General features: G+C 44.0%; 1 protein-coding gene across 1 annotated transcript in view; it reads left to right on the top strand.

Moving 5' to 3' along the window:
* The window catches only part of LOC105697045 (ecdysone-induced protein 74EF), a 182,272-nt gene that overhangs the window by 307 nt on the left and 166,810 nt on the right, over positions 1-15,155 (top strand). The window lies entirely within an intron of this gene.

The raw sequence follows: 15,155 nt of genomic DNA, 5'->3' as shown, positions 1-15,155 counted from the left end.
AAACCGGGCGAGGGTACAGTCCGGAATAGGCACGGTTGGCATCGGTTAGGTGTCAATTAAGTCCGATGACTGTGTCGCCGCGGTCACTAACCGATGTTAGGATGACTAGAAAGTTAGGGCGGTTTTTCACCGCGAGATTCTACGCTCTGGTTTCAAGTTACTCTATTTACATTGTTCCTTGCTATGTACTGTTTTAAAGCGCAGAGTTCGTTGGAAGGTTTGATGATAACAGGTGTGATTTAAAGTCGCTTCTATTTTATTTAGAATATTTAAGTCATGATGGAGAAGATGCATATTTGGGAGGGTGTCTTGCCTGGGCTCAAAATGGATCGAGGAAGCTCCTGGGGTTCGTGATGTCGATCTATTTGGCCCAGGAACCGCTAACGAACTCATGGTTTCGAATAGCGGTTTCGAAAATTCCGTAACGAGAGTCTTGAACATCGAGAGCGGGTTGGACGATCGGTATTGGCGCAATGGAAGAAATATTAATATACAAAACGATTATTGTTATCAAAACGCGGAGCGGAGTCTGCGCTTTAAGATGGTATATAAGCAGGAACGTGAAGGAGGAACAAGTTTGTTTGGGAAGAGGACATCCAAAACAGGGAAAAATACCTTTCTGGAGGACCTAGTACAATTTTTCTTGTATTTTTTTCGAACATTTTTCGACTTTTCTCGAGCACATTAAGCCTGACTCTGAGAAATCCAGTTTGCAGGAGTCGGTCGTTAAGTTCGGGTTATAATTCCATTAAGTGACTCTCCTTTTTATGTAATGCATAATTGCAGGCGTTTTGGTTTCGATAACGTGTTCTTCCGAACCGAGTGAAAGTAGGTGCTCTCTTAGCCTCGCTGCAGAATCGAGAGTCTAGGTCGTCTTCGAGGTTAACTTCCCTGGCCGCGGTTAGTATCCGAAGAGCGGTTTCCCAAGTTGACAAAATCTGCTCGGTGGACGTCGAAAAAATAGCTGGCATGGGTGATATTTATGGTAAAAAAAAAAACCTTGGCCTACATCGTAATTATAACGTGAGACTTAAAACCACACGGTTCCATATTTGCGGCAATGCTCTTTTAATTGGATATGCCAAAGGTTATATATAAATATAAAGTACAGTACTACCCCTAACATTAAAAGTAAAAGTTAAGGGCGGTGCAAGAGTGTTGGAATTTTTATTGCCGTAATATTTAGCACCACGTAGAGCCCCAGAATTACCTCGAACGTAAAATTATGCTCCTCAGCAGGAGTCCAACCGAAGCTGCGAATTAGTGGAGGCTTTACGTATCGCCCTCCGTTCGAGATGCTTCGACGTCGACGCAATTAAACGGCTCCAAGTGATTAGCAAGACAGCCGGAAGTGCCAGGTGGACGGTTTCTCTCGAACTCGCCGTGAAAACGCTCGAATCTGGTGTTTGACCTCCGAATGAAGCCATTACTATGGACTCGCGAGTAACCTTAAATGGCACATTGCCGACACTTGGCGAGAGTAGATAGGTTTAGATCCTACCGGACCAGACTGCACTCCATCCACCCGCGAGAATCAGGGAGCTCGGATCTGCTCTGCAAGAGAAAGCGCTCCTTGGAGGAACGAACGAACCGAAAGCAGAAATTTGCTCTAGCGGCAAAGCGAATTACCTCAACGAGAGGAAGGATGAATTCTTGGACCGACTCGTCGGAGAATAATGAGATAGCTATAAACAACGAAGGCACAATAATGTTAGGAATAACAGTTACTAACATGGGATACTCTAGCCGACGTGCAAACTTTCGACGATTAGGATTAATATAAAGATGTTAACATTTATTTTCTTAAAAATGCCGATTTCTCTGAGGACTCACCGCACGTCGTCTCGTTTTCAAGTTCGAAGAAAGTTAACTCTAGTCTTTCGCCCACGCTATTGATGTTTACGATGTCCCCCTATGGCTTCTTCGTTGGTTGTGTACTGTGTGTACTACTGTAGAAAGTACGCCTTTTCATTAGACGTAGTGGATGCATCTTCGTCCGTGGTGGTGTTTTACTCCATTTCACTGTGTGCGCCATAAGTAGGCCGATTTACTTCAAAAGGCAATTGATGATCCTCCGGGGTGATATGCGAGATCTACTTCCAGACGTATTTTGCAGCGCGTTTTTCGACGGCGGGAAATGCATCTCGGTACAAGTATCAGAAACTTGGAACATCTTTCATTACGGACTATTTCGGGTCTATTAAATAGACCATAGACCAGCACTAATTTTCGGGGAAAATTTATCTTTCCCATAAGCTCGCTGCTCTCCACTCCAATCGCGGGATCTGGTTAACGCGGTTACCCAGGGGATCCATTTGACCACGCCGTAACAACCGGCCTAAACATTAAAGGAACCACGTCCCTCGATCAATCTCGGCCCTTCTCGAACTGATTACTCCCGCCAACCATTATCAGAATTCTCGTTAAACGTCATTCCTCGAGGACGGACGAGGAACCGACAAAACACCAAGTACGCTTTCGTCACGCCGACGAAAAAAAGCGAATTCTGTGTTAAATATTATTTTATTTACTTTCTCATTATCTACGAGTACCACCTTCCGTTCCAGTGATTCAAAATCAAGCCCATCTTGATTACACCGACGAGGATACCGACAAATTTTGTATTAATTATTATTTCATTTATTTTATCAATATCCGCGTTTCCAAGTTTCCATTTTAACGGCGTAAATCAAGTCCACCTCCATTACATCGAACAGGATACAGAATAATTTTATATTATCATTATCATTTATTTATTTTCTAAATATCGACGTTTCCAAGCTTCCATTCCCTCGGTTCGAAACAAGCCCACCTCGATTATACTGAAAATAATGCAGGTCATTAATTAATTATTATTTCATTTAAATTCTCGATATCTACATTTTCGAGCTTCCGTTCTCATTTATCTTCTGAATATCCTCGTTTCCATAATTTCATTCCATCGAATCAAACCAAGCCAACCTCCATTACACCGATGGGGCTGTAAATTAATTTTGCATTATTATTATCATTTTATATACTTTTTCGTTTTCCAAGCTTCCCTTCCCACGGTTCAAACCATGTCCACCTCGATTATATTGAAAATAATGCAGGTTATTAATTAATTATTATTTCATTTAAATTCCCGATATCTACTTTTTTGAGCTTCTATTTTCATTCATCGAGCTTCTCAATATCCTCGTTTCCATCATTTAATTCCATCGAATCAAACCAAGCCATCCTCTATTACACCGAAGGGGATGTAAATTAATTTTGTATTATTATTATCATTTTATATACCCTTTCGTTTTCCAAACTTCCATTCCCTCAGTTCAAACCAAGCCCACTTCGATTGTCCAGAAAAGGCTGGAGATTATTCATTAACTGTCGCTATTTATTTTCTCAATATCGACGTTTTTCGTTCCATCGGTCCAGGTCCTGAGTCGATCGGGGCGATTTTTTTATTGAAACTCCAGACTGATCCCAAGACCACGGGATGACCGCGCACCTAGTGACGCGATTTCGCCGTCGGTCCAGGTTAAGGATAGAGCGAGCTCGTGGGCAATGCCGTACTGTTCGTACCGGCCCTGCGGGGTCTCTGACCGGCCGTCCGCGCCTCTCAACTCGACTCAACTCGACTCGACTCGACTCACTCGACTCGCTCGTCCACGGCGTTACGGCGTACCTTTGGCTTCGGCCAGGGCATCGTGCCGCTAAACTCGCCCCTACGTCCGACGCGCGACGCAAGCCGAAATCGTCCTCGACCTTGCGCCGCCCACCTTGCTCGCTCCCACCCTGGGGAAGTCGGGGACCTCGAGACCTCGCGCGGACCCTGCCAGAGAGGCTGCGAGATCACCGGATCACCGGATCGCCGGACCACAAGATCGCGAGTTCACTGGTTAGCGAGCGAGAGGCACTTCTTCGCGCACGAGAGGGATGGAGGGAAGTGGGGGCCGGGGGGGGTTGAGGGGAGGGAGCGGGCGGGTATTTTATTTTACAGGTGGCCGGTTATTAAAGTTTTATTGAATATGTATTAAGAAATGAATTGCCTACGCTTTTGTGATATTCGGGTACGTTGTGTGGGTTAACCTTGTGGCTATGTTTGATCTGGTGAGATTCAGTATTAAGGTATTATATATATGTACAGTCGTCAAGTGCTAATCGATGATACTCATCCGTTGCTTAGAGTTAAAGAATACCTGGTAAAGGAGAGGGCCATTATAGGAATATTATGAAAAAATGTGACTCCCCGAGAATAACGGGTTTTCGTAGAGATGAAATTAATTTCAAATGGTAAAGAGTGGAAGATTAGGCTGTTTTTATGATCACGATGATAGAAATCGATGGAAATTTGCATACGTTTTTACGCACTTTATAACAGGCGTTTCACATAGAATAACGTAAACGGGAAAAATGATAAATTTGGAAATGTATACATCCCTGTGACGTACATTTATCGTATTAGTGCATTTTTACTTGAATTACTTGTAATATTATGTTTTAATTCCTTTTAACTTAACTTGGATGCTGAATGTGATATTACAGAGACAGGGTAATTTTACTGCAATTCATTGTGACATGAAAATAATCAATTATTGAGTCTGCAAATTTACACGAGCATTGTCATTTGGGTGGGTTAAGTTTTTCGTCTTGTAGGCTACATTTTGAACGGTGGAAGAATGGTTGGGAAAGGGGTCTATTTCACTGGGAATACGCAATATCTGAGAAGTTTAGGCAAGCATAGGATATTTTCGTCAACATGGTGCAAGTCGATGGAGTCGGCTTTGTCAAGGTTAGAGTAGGTTTCAAGGCTGTTTGCGCTTTTTTTTTTTTTAGGGGTACGGTTTCATATTTGTCGGGCCGATTCGCGGCTAAGATGGAGAGAAATTCCGCAATGTGACATCAAGCACCATTCTGGTAAACAGATCGAGAGATATCGCGAGTTAAAATGCAGGAGGCCGCGTAAGTAGCGTAGGAAGTCCTCGCTCGTGATCGTGGGAGATTAAATGGGTTATTTCGTGGGATAACTACGGAAATTACTCGTGCACTTTGGTTCGCGATATCTCGTGATTCGATTGCCACAAGAGAAGATGGAGTGCTTTATTCCCTTTCTCATTTATTATATTTATGCAGTTTAAATTTTACTCGGCAGCCCAACCTCCGAATATTGCTTGAACCTCGCGTGTTTACGTTTGCTCGGGAAAAATCGAAAACAACAGGGAACGTCTAAGCATTCACGTAAACAAGTACTCAGGAGTAATTAGATCTTTCGAAGAATAACATATAACGCCTAAACTCAAACAAGTATTTTTATAAAATCTGACCGCTCATACGAAGTGACATAAAAATATTAAGTGAAATCTTATGTAATGCCTCAATTAATTCTTACCAAGCTAGAAGTACATTTATTACGTTACCGAAAATCGAATCAAATTACATGTAAAAAATAATGAAAACAGCCCAGGTCACTTTTCATTGCGAAAGAAATTTGTGAAATAACTAAGGTCACAAAATTAGCGACAAAAATATTGAAATATGTATAATATGCAAACGTATGCGAAGAAAGGAAAAAGAAACTAGAAACCCGGGTTAGGAGTCACTGCTCTAAGTGTTACTACTTAATGATAAAGATACAACTTAACCTCGCCCGAGGTACATCCACGTCCACCCTACGGAATTCCGCGCACGGTGGTGCCCCGTTCGAATCCGGATTTTCGGGTTCCGAGATGCGAGGCGCAGCATCTTTACCGGAGTATCGGGGTACCCGAGAGTCCGGCTCCAAGGAATCGTGGAAAGGATTAATCACGATCGCCAGGTAGCGTGACGCGTCGGCCGCGAATCGCGTGCGACTAGCTTTCTTCCGCGTAATCGAAAGGAGAACTCGAAGCGTCTCGAGTCACCTGGAGCCCGATTCTCGAGTTCATACAGATTTTTTCGCATACGAATAGTCTCGCGTGAAAGATTTCGCATACGAATAGACTCGCGTGAAAGATTTCGCATACGAATAGATTCGCATGAAAAATTTCGCGCACGAATAGATTCGCATGAAAAATTTCGCATACGAATAGATTCGCATGAAAAATTTCGCATACGAATAGATTCGCATGACAAATTTCGCATACGAATAGATTCGCATGAAAAATTTCGCATACGAATAGATTCGCATGAAAAATTTCGCATACGAATAGATTCGCATGAAAAGTTTCGCATACGAGTAATAAGACCAATTCTTGAGGACTCTTCGAATTGGGTTCGTGCGAATTACTCGTAAGTAATCGTATGCGACTACGAACCAACGTTACCGCTTCCCTAGTAGCATAGAATAATTTCTAAATATTTGTTTGTAATCTTTGCTAAATACCTCAAGCGACAGATTTTTTAAGGTTTCTTGTAGATTTCATTCGAAGATATCTGAAATATTTGTTGAAAATCTCAATGACGTATTTAGTTTCAATACTTTATNTCTAATTGATTAAAACTAAATATGTCATTGAGATTTTCAACAAATATTTTAGATATCTTCGAATTAAATCTACGAGACATCTTGAAAAATGTGTCGCTTGAGATATTTAACAAAAATTACAAACAAATATTTAGAAATTATTCTATGCTTTTGCTATGGTTATATTGATCTTCAACCCCTTCATAAAAACCGAGTTTTATGTTATTTTCGTATACGAATTAACTCTTTCGCATGCTATGACCCATGCGATGTAATTCGCACGGTATCATTCGAATACGAAACCGCGGTGATTACTCAAGAATACCAACTATTGGAAGTCGTATACGAAACTGTCAATTCCGTATGCGAAAGTTGATCGTATACAGTAGAGAATCGGGTCCATGAGAGATCTCGCGTTCACGGCTTTCGGGGCTGAGATGTCCGAAAGCCTCTCTTTCTCCCGAGAAGGCGATAAAAACTCGTAAAAATATCCTACCATCAAAACTACGTGATTTACGCCAGGAGAAAAAATCGAAAACACTATAAATAAATGGCCCGCCGAACACTTTTGATTGGAAGAAGAAAAGCTTGCGGCATCATAAAAATCACCGAATTAACGACATAATATGAAAATATATACTAATAAAATCGTTCCCCTTTTTTTGTCGTCTATATAACAGGAATGTTTCCGAATGAAAATTTGGACGACCCATTTTCAAGTGTTCACGTTTATTGCTGCAAGTAGAATTTCTTGTTATGCCTGTGAATTCTTTTTCTGCGAGTAGATCTCGGGATGGCAGCTTTCGGGGCTGAGGTGTCCGAGAGCCGCGATCTCTTTCTCTCTCTTTCTCTCTCTCTTTCTCTCCCGGGAAAGGCGGCCGAAGCTCTCCTCGCTCGTAAAGATATCTCGTAAAGATAGGGACCGAGGCGAGGACGTTCCGCGAGCCGTCGCGAGGGAAATTCCTCGGCGACTCTTGAGGCCTTCCCCGAGGTGCCCTGAGACGCGATCGAGTTTTAACGAGCCAATCGACAAGCGGGCGAATCTTCGAGAGGCCGCTGCGACTATCGCGGCCCGAGCCGCTGCCTGTGTGTATACGGTGAACTTAAGTACCGTTACGTAAGGAATACACTCCCGTGACTGCACTCGAACTTTCGACCGCGAGACGAATCTCGCATCTTGACGTGGGCGGAGGCGAGGCAGTTTCGCGACGGTCGCCCGGAGCGAGACCCGAGGGTTTCTCCGATTTTTCGACGCGTTTTCGCGACCTCGAAACAAAGGCCCCCGAAACGAAAGTAACTCGAAATTATTCCACCCTGAGAGAAAGAATTCATCGAACCAAAAGAATATTTCTTTAATAGTATCGACAAAATATTTTGTCAATAAAAAAAAAAGAAGGAACCATTATTTCATTCGAATTCAAATAAATTGTCATAATTCCGAAGTAACGTTGCACTCAATTTATTCGGGTTTGTTCGAATCAAATCATTATTCTTTGTATTAACAAAATATTTCCTTCGTTCAATGAAATTTTTTCATTAGTGCACTTGTCCTTTGGCTTGCTCTCCTTTTTCTTGACACCTTGGCGTTACGTGGAGGGAGGAAGAGTTCCGGACAACGTGCATATCTCTGAAAATTTGAAACGATTGACCGCCATGCGCTTCGAAGCGGTATTCTTAGGTTACAGAGAGTTATTAATCATTTTTCTTAAATACTCGTCCACGAAATGCCTTTACGCGCTCGTCACACACTACGTGTTCCGAGCGAGACAATGTACATACATAAAATTCACTATAAAAAATCACAGAATAAGAATTATAAGTGCCTTTGTTTATGGTATTGTTAACGAAGGGCAATGCTTGTGTCAGATTATTTGATTTAAGCAATATTTAGGTCTTCAGAATTTCGATGGAAAGTTAGGTTAAGGTGAAGTGAAATCCCCTTCAAATCAATCGATTCAAATACAACACATTTTTTTAAGGGTATTGGATCAAACTGTCCGAAAATTTGACACATGACTCGTGGTCATCTAAAAATTGTTCTGACACATTCAAAATTAGGATTTTTGGAATCAAATTTTCAACTTAGCCCAGATCAGAACCAAAATAGCGTCGAGCTCTCATATTTCGATCAATGTACAATTATCGAAGGCTCTGATATGAGAAACGAAAAGATCAGGACAATTTTACAACAATTTAGAACAGTCTGGTAATCGATAAACTCGCATTTGAACGGAATAAAGGCAAAAAAAGTGTTGTATGCGCTTCTATACTAAAACGATGGGAATACGAGGTCTCGGAGTGAAAATTAAATTGACCTGGAAATCACAGATGGCGAAGGGGGGTCCCTCTGTAGTCAATTAGGGGCCCAGAAAGCATGAATCCAGAGGATTTCTGGAGTTTTACTTCGATTTCTTGATATTTATTCTACGAAAACGACAGGTGGAGTATGTCATTTGGTACAATACCCAATATAATTCGACACAGCTGTCAATATAAAAACGAACGTCGGCAACGTAGGTATTTATAAAAATCTTCTTTATCGGCGTCGATCAAGTTCCTCGACGTGTTTCACTTCACCTTAAGGTGCCGTGCACCAGTTTCGAGTCCAGCGCGGCTCTCGAGCACGACGAGTCGCACAGCGAGTATTTCTACTTGGCCGATAGATCTTGCCTCTTACTCCTGCGACCCTACACCCACACGGGCTCGCGAGCGTGAGCGCAATTGCAGCGGCGCTGCAATTGCTGCAGCGCGCAGCAGCGGCGCTGCAATTGCTGCAGCGCGCAGCAGCGGCGACTCGAGGCTCCTTCGCGACGAGAGTGAGCGGGCTAAAAGCGCGGCCGCGGCGGTTCCGCGCGAGGCCCCTCAATGCACGCCAGAACTTCCCACTGTTCCTCTTTCACCCGCGGGAGAGGGAGAAAGAAAGGAGAGAGTCGCAATTCATCGCGATAAAGCCCTCGGCCCGCAATCTCCTTTCTTCGCTCCGATACACGGAGACGAGCCGAGGAAACGGATAAACACCATTGTCCGATCCCAGAGCTGCCTCGCGCTCCCCGGGATGCCACGAAACGCCTTCTCTCGAGGAGCATATTTTTAAAAACTCGTAGCGCCACCTGGAACGTCTACTTCGAGGGTACATCCATGCAGGGAGCTTGCAACTGAAAAAGGAATGAGGAAAAATGAAAATTTTCCCGCGGTATTTCGATATCACATTCAAAAGAAATGCTCAATTATGAGTTAGAAACAGACAAATAAAGACAATTGCATTTTTAGTAAAGGGCGGCACCGCCGACAAAGCTTTGCCCTTACCGCAGGAATAATCGCGCCGACGTCAAAAATGTTTGCAGTTTTATCGGATCGTAGATGTAACCTGCGGAGAGCTTTCTTTATAAAATATGCGTTTCCTAAAATAGCAAATGAATTCGCAGCAACTACGAGAAAATATCGTTGTCACTATTCATACAAATGAACGACATACAATATGTTGTTGTTGGAAAAGAATATTGCTATCACGAATAGAATTCGTATTGTCTTACATAAAGGTGTTTTTTTGTTCTTGACACTTACAAAAATGATTTCGAATAAAAATTTCACTGGCCCATTTTCAAGTGGTCACGTTCGTAGAAGAATGTACAGTTTTTTGTAACGACTGTGAATTCTTTTTCCACGTGCCGGGACATCCGTGACGTATTCCGAAAACCTAGATTTCTAGACTAGGGTCCATCGAACTCATTACGTGATTGCACTTACCTCTAACTTATCGAATGTAGAATTCTAATAGATCGTCCTCGACTTTAGAAAAAATACACCGCGGGGAAGAGCGCGCACCTGGAAAAACGAGAGTTAGGTGCCGTTCGTGAAACCAGGTGGGAAGGATGAAAAAATGTGGGGACGTTTAATATAAAAATGTAAAATGTGCACTTCTCTCGCGACGGGTACGAGTGGTGATTCGCGCACACCCGGTGCAGGACACGGCTCGCTTCGGGAGGAATAAAACGCGCCTGCCGCCGATATTTACGACGACGTCGCGACGATTACGAGGATTACGGGAATTCTCCGGGGTGACTTCGCAGACACCCGGTATCCCGCGCTACGGAGGCTCGACGCGAGTGCGCGTGCGCGTGAGCGCGCACGCACGCGCACACGCGGCGGGCTTGCGGCGTTACAGCGCCCTGCAAGAAACGCCGGCCCCGGTGCATTGACCGCGGTTGACCACACGTCATCGAGCGCGAGTGACGTCACGGGTGCGCGGCGCCGCGCTACGTCACGGGCGCGCCGCGCTCGCACTCGCGCTCGGACCTCCGCGCGCGGCACATCGCCGGGGGCTCCGAATCTTCGGGATTCGCCCGGCGACGGGATCGCCGAGCGACGTCACGGATGCCGGGTTGCCTACGGGGCGCCGCGACACGTCACGGATGGCTACGCCCCTGAGAAACGGGCCCGGGCAACGACTCGCGCGAGCCTCCGTCAGCCCCCGAGTTCCCTCGCTCGAGGCCGGTCCCTACACCGCACGTGGGAGCGTTTACCATGGAAACCGCGGCCAAAATTATATTTTTATCTCGATGGCCTCTAAACAAGATTAATTCACAATTTTCGTAATTCAATTTATGTCATTTTAAATTTCCCGTGCACACCGTGATTGAAACAATCCCTATTTATTGATAAACATGTGTTCGTAAAGCACAAAGGTTACGTATATAAGTGCAACTTTTAAAATTTCGCTTATGGCCAAGCTTTTGTGGAAAATACTCCTATCTGCGTCGGCCGGAATCTGCATAAAGTACTCAAAATTAGAGATTCAACGGCTGCACGTGCAATCATCGAAGAGTCTTATGGGATTTTTTTGTTGGAACGGATTCAGGGAAGTATGCTAATGTTTGCGAATTTACGTGGCTGGTAGAAAGGTTAGGAAGAATTTGTGGGTGGGGATGTATTGGGTCGTTATAAAAGTTCCGTCGATTTGGTAGATTAAGTTTGGAGAAACGTCGGGAGCGGAAGAAGGAAGAATAAAGGAAGAAAGAAATGGGGAACAGAGAAGACAATGGAATGTGGATATGTGCGATTGTATTGGAGACGCGTTTTATCGATGGATTAAAAATATGAAAAAAAATTCAGCTAGACGGTTTTACTCATACCTGAAGCATGCCAAGCGACGATCGTGAAACGTTTTCGCGTTACGTTACATGATTCCGAGATCAGGAACTCGCCGCCAGGCCACTTTCGAAACTCTAACTGGAAGTTCGCCGCGCGAGTTTCTTTTTACAACATCGATAATATTTAATATTGTCATCGGGGAAGGAATACACGGGGAATCGTTGCGCGATCGGAAGCGCATTCTTCGCCGGACCTCCTGGTGGGAGAAACTCGAAACGGGAAGCGACCTTGTCATCCAGCCGGTTATATTTAATGTCACCAAATTCGGAGTAAAGCAATGAAACGCGTTCGCCTCTCCTGGCAGAAAAATTAGAATAGAAAGCCGCGGAAGGTTACCTCCCGGTAAAACAGCGTATTCACGAGGAAAAAAAAAAAGTTGCAGGAAGTACCTTGGGAACGACACTGTCAGCCACCTCGAAGTACACGGTTACCGTAAGACCCGACGTGCAATATTGCATTATAAATAATTATCGTTGATCGCGGTCGCATCCGCGTTCGATTGTTTCCCATCACGAGCGAATCCGTGTAACCCTCTCGGATGACTTTTACGAGTTCTTTTGAAGCTGAATGTTAAATATCGTACCGCCGATATCGGGCACTGCTAACTTATTCGCTCCGTTAATTGTTAAAAAGAAATGGATATCCGTCTCTTTTTAGAAATGCGGTATCCGTATATCGCTGGAAATTATCACAGGGCCACGGTACATCCGAAAGCGGTTTTATCGTCGAAACGAGCGTGACGAGGAGTCGAGATTACTCCGTTTTCCCTCGTTCGCGTTCACGGTGAGTCCGGCGAGGAGCATAACCGGTGTTTGGTAAAAATTTGATCAGTCGGCAAAGTGAAAGATAATAATGAAAAGCGCCTCCGCGAGCTGGATTTGCACGCGATTTTGCGTCCCGAGCGGGGAAGTTGGGCCTCGGGTCGATACAAGCCGTTTCAGCGATTGCATCGCGGTGCATGGACAGCCGAGAAAGTCTCAACAACTTTCTCCGGTGGGTTAGTTTGCACCACGGGTCACCAGGCACGGGGCCGCGAGAATGCACGCGGTCTGGTCCGCGATTACAAAGTGGAAACGGAGCGGATCCTCCGCAACCGAAAATATGGAGAATCGAAACGACGGGCAAAAAAGATACCACGAAATGTCGCCGCATTCGATAAAAAGTTCCATCGCGGAAGGAAGTGCTGGATACCCCTTTTATGCAACATCGGGGCGATGAAAAAAAAAACGAAAAAGAAAACAACGGAGCCGAAGAATCGAAAATCGATACACACGCTCGTTAAGAAATCAACAGGAAGGAACAACAGGCGCACTACAGTGCGTGCAATGTGCACGGACTCGGGGATGCACTCGTTCGACTGCGTTTCCCCCTCCTCGATTGCTGAATAAATTCGTTCAAGTCGCTCTCGTATGGATGTAATCTCCATAAAGAAAAAGGCCTCACTTTCATCGTGCAAAAACTTAGTCAAACGCATTTATCTTCCCTCGATTGCTCGAAAAAAATATCTCAAACCGCTTTCTCTGGATAAAAAGGTCAAATTCACAATTTGCGCCAAGTCGCAGTCGAATAAATGTACCTCCAGGAAAAAACCTGTCCAGATGCATTTATCATTCCTTAAGGTGTCACGAAAGGGTCATTCTATTTTTCCTCCAAACCGGGCGCGCCGAATAATTTGAAACTGTAATACCCGATTATGGCGATCTCAATGAAAGTCTTGACACTCACGAAATTTCATTTTTTGAAATAAAAATTTTTTCTCCATTCTTGCCCGAGGTAAATAAAACATTTTTATTTTAAAACTGAAATGTTGTGGGTTTTATGACGTTCATTGGGATCTCTACAATCAGGTGTTAGAGTTTCAAATTATTCGGTACACCCAGTTTGGAGAAAAGTTTCATAAACATTTTGACTTTTTGATACATATATATGATACTTTCATGACACCTTAATTACTTGCAAAAACAGGTTAAATTGCTTTCTCTCCGCGAAAGGATCAAATCAAGAATCCATGCCAAGTTGCGGTCGTACAGGTGCACAGGTGAAATTAAAAGTGTTCCTCAAAAAATGTCCTTCGGTTAGCTCACGAGGTAGAGATAAATATGCGTCGAGTTTACGTCTGCGAATTTATTCCCACTATATTCGAGGGAGAATGCGGAAAGGAGTAGCGCGTAAAAAAAAAAAGAAAAAAAAACAGACCGCGAAACGCGCAGTGGTCTCGAGATTGATATTCGGCCGCGAGAGCGACACGTACGCGTCGAGGTGTACATAGATCCGTCGCATGCATCGGGAATGAAGTGTCCGTCGCGTGTGTTGCACCGTCTAGTCCGAAAGTAGAGCTCGAGATCGGCGCTTTGCAATTTGAAATCAAGCATTATCCTATTGATTTATTCCGAGCCGCGTCGGTCTCTCGCTCGTCCTCCGGCTCCAGCCGTGTCCTCGCGGTCCCCGTCGTCCTCGGCGAACACTGGTCCTAATTCGCAACTCTCCTGCTCGTTACGCCCCGACAGCCGGGCAAGGTCTTTCCCCCGCAAGATTCGAGAGTACGATCACGGACGCCCGATCCGTCCTCGGGCTGCTGGCCGGTTGCTGGTCGGTTGCCGGCCGGTTGCTGGCCGGTTGTCGGCTGGTTGCCGGAACGTTACGGAACCGCTGCAGGCGGGATGCTCGCATCTTGCCGACTCATTGTTCATCTTACGTCATATGCTGCGTGCTAAGAAAAAATGCAACATCTATAAATCAAAACTACGCATATCTGATAACAACCTAGACAGATTTGCATGTTGAAAGGAGATTGACTGTACCTTGGTAATTACAAGTATGTTTTAAATAGAAACTAAATCACGTCCATAAACGATAACTCTGTACTGATTCGTGCAGTAAAAATCAATGGAAATTTGCGCACCTAATAGCTGAAGTCTTGCATAGGAAAACGTAAAATGAGATTACAAATCGGAAAATGTACATATACAAGTAACATTGTATATTTACCGTGTTAGTGGATTTTTACTTGAATTAAATGTAACATTACGTTATCATTTTTTTTTAACTTAGATGCTGAATGTGATATTAAAGGGGTAGGGTTACTTTTCATGGGCACTATTTTCGATGTGGGCCAAAACAATTAACTTCATAAAAAACCGATAGAGATAAAAAGTTGCCTTGGTACTGCCTTGGCATTAAAATGTACAAAAAGTTGTTAAAGTTAATCGCTTTGCCCTATAACGGCTCCCTGACTCGCACGACTTTCATTTCGAGGAGTTGCGAATTTTCGGTAAGCACTAGACGCTTATATAGGGAAATACGTGCTAACCTCAGATTTGAATTCCCAGAGCGTTTACTTGGAGTAATTTAATAAATTCCCGCATGTATATTTTATAGAAATTGAATCCTCAAAGTTTTCTAAGAGACTCGCCGAGCCGGAGTTAGGAAGCCTAATTTATTTGGACGAAACGGGTAGCCTTGAGTGGTCCTAGAAACCCCTTCGACTTGATAAGAATCTGGGAAAAGTCTTATCGGCACCTGCGAAAAATTTCGGAAAAAAACGAGAAAAAAATCTTATCGGCGCCTGCGAAAAATTTGGAAA

The sequence above is a fragment of the Orussus abietinus genome, unplaced genomic scaffold (assembly GCF_000612105.2).
Source record: "Orussus abietinus isolate OABI.00-Male unplaced genomic scaffold, Oabi_2.0 scaffold153, whole genome shotgun sequence".
NCBI lineage: Eukaryota > Metazoa > Arthropoda > Insecta > Hymenoptera > Orussidae > Orussus > Orussus abietinus.
The sequence above is the reverse complement of the archived record's forward strand: the minus strand, read 5'-3'. Positions and strand labels throughout refer to the sequence as shown.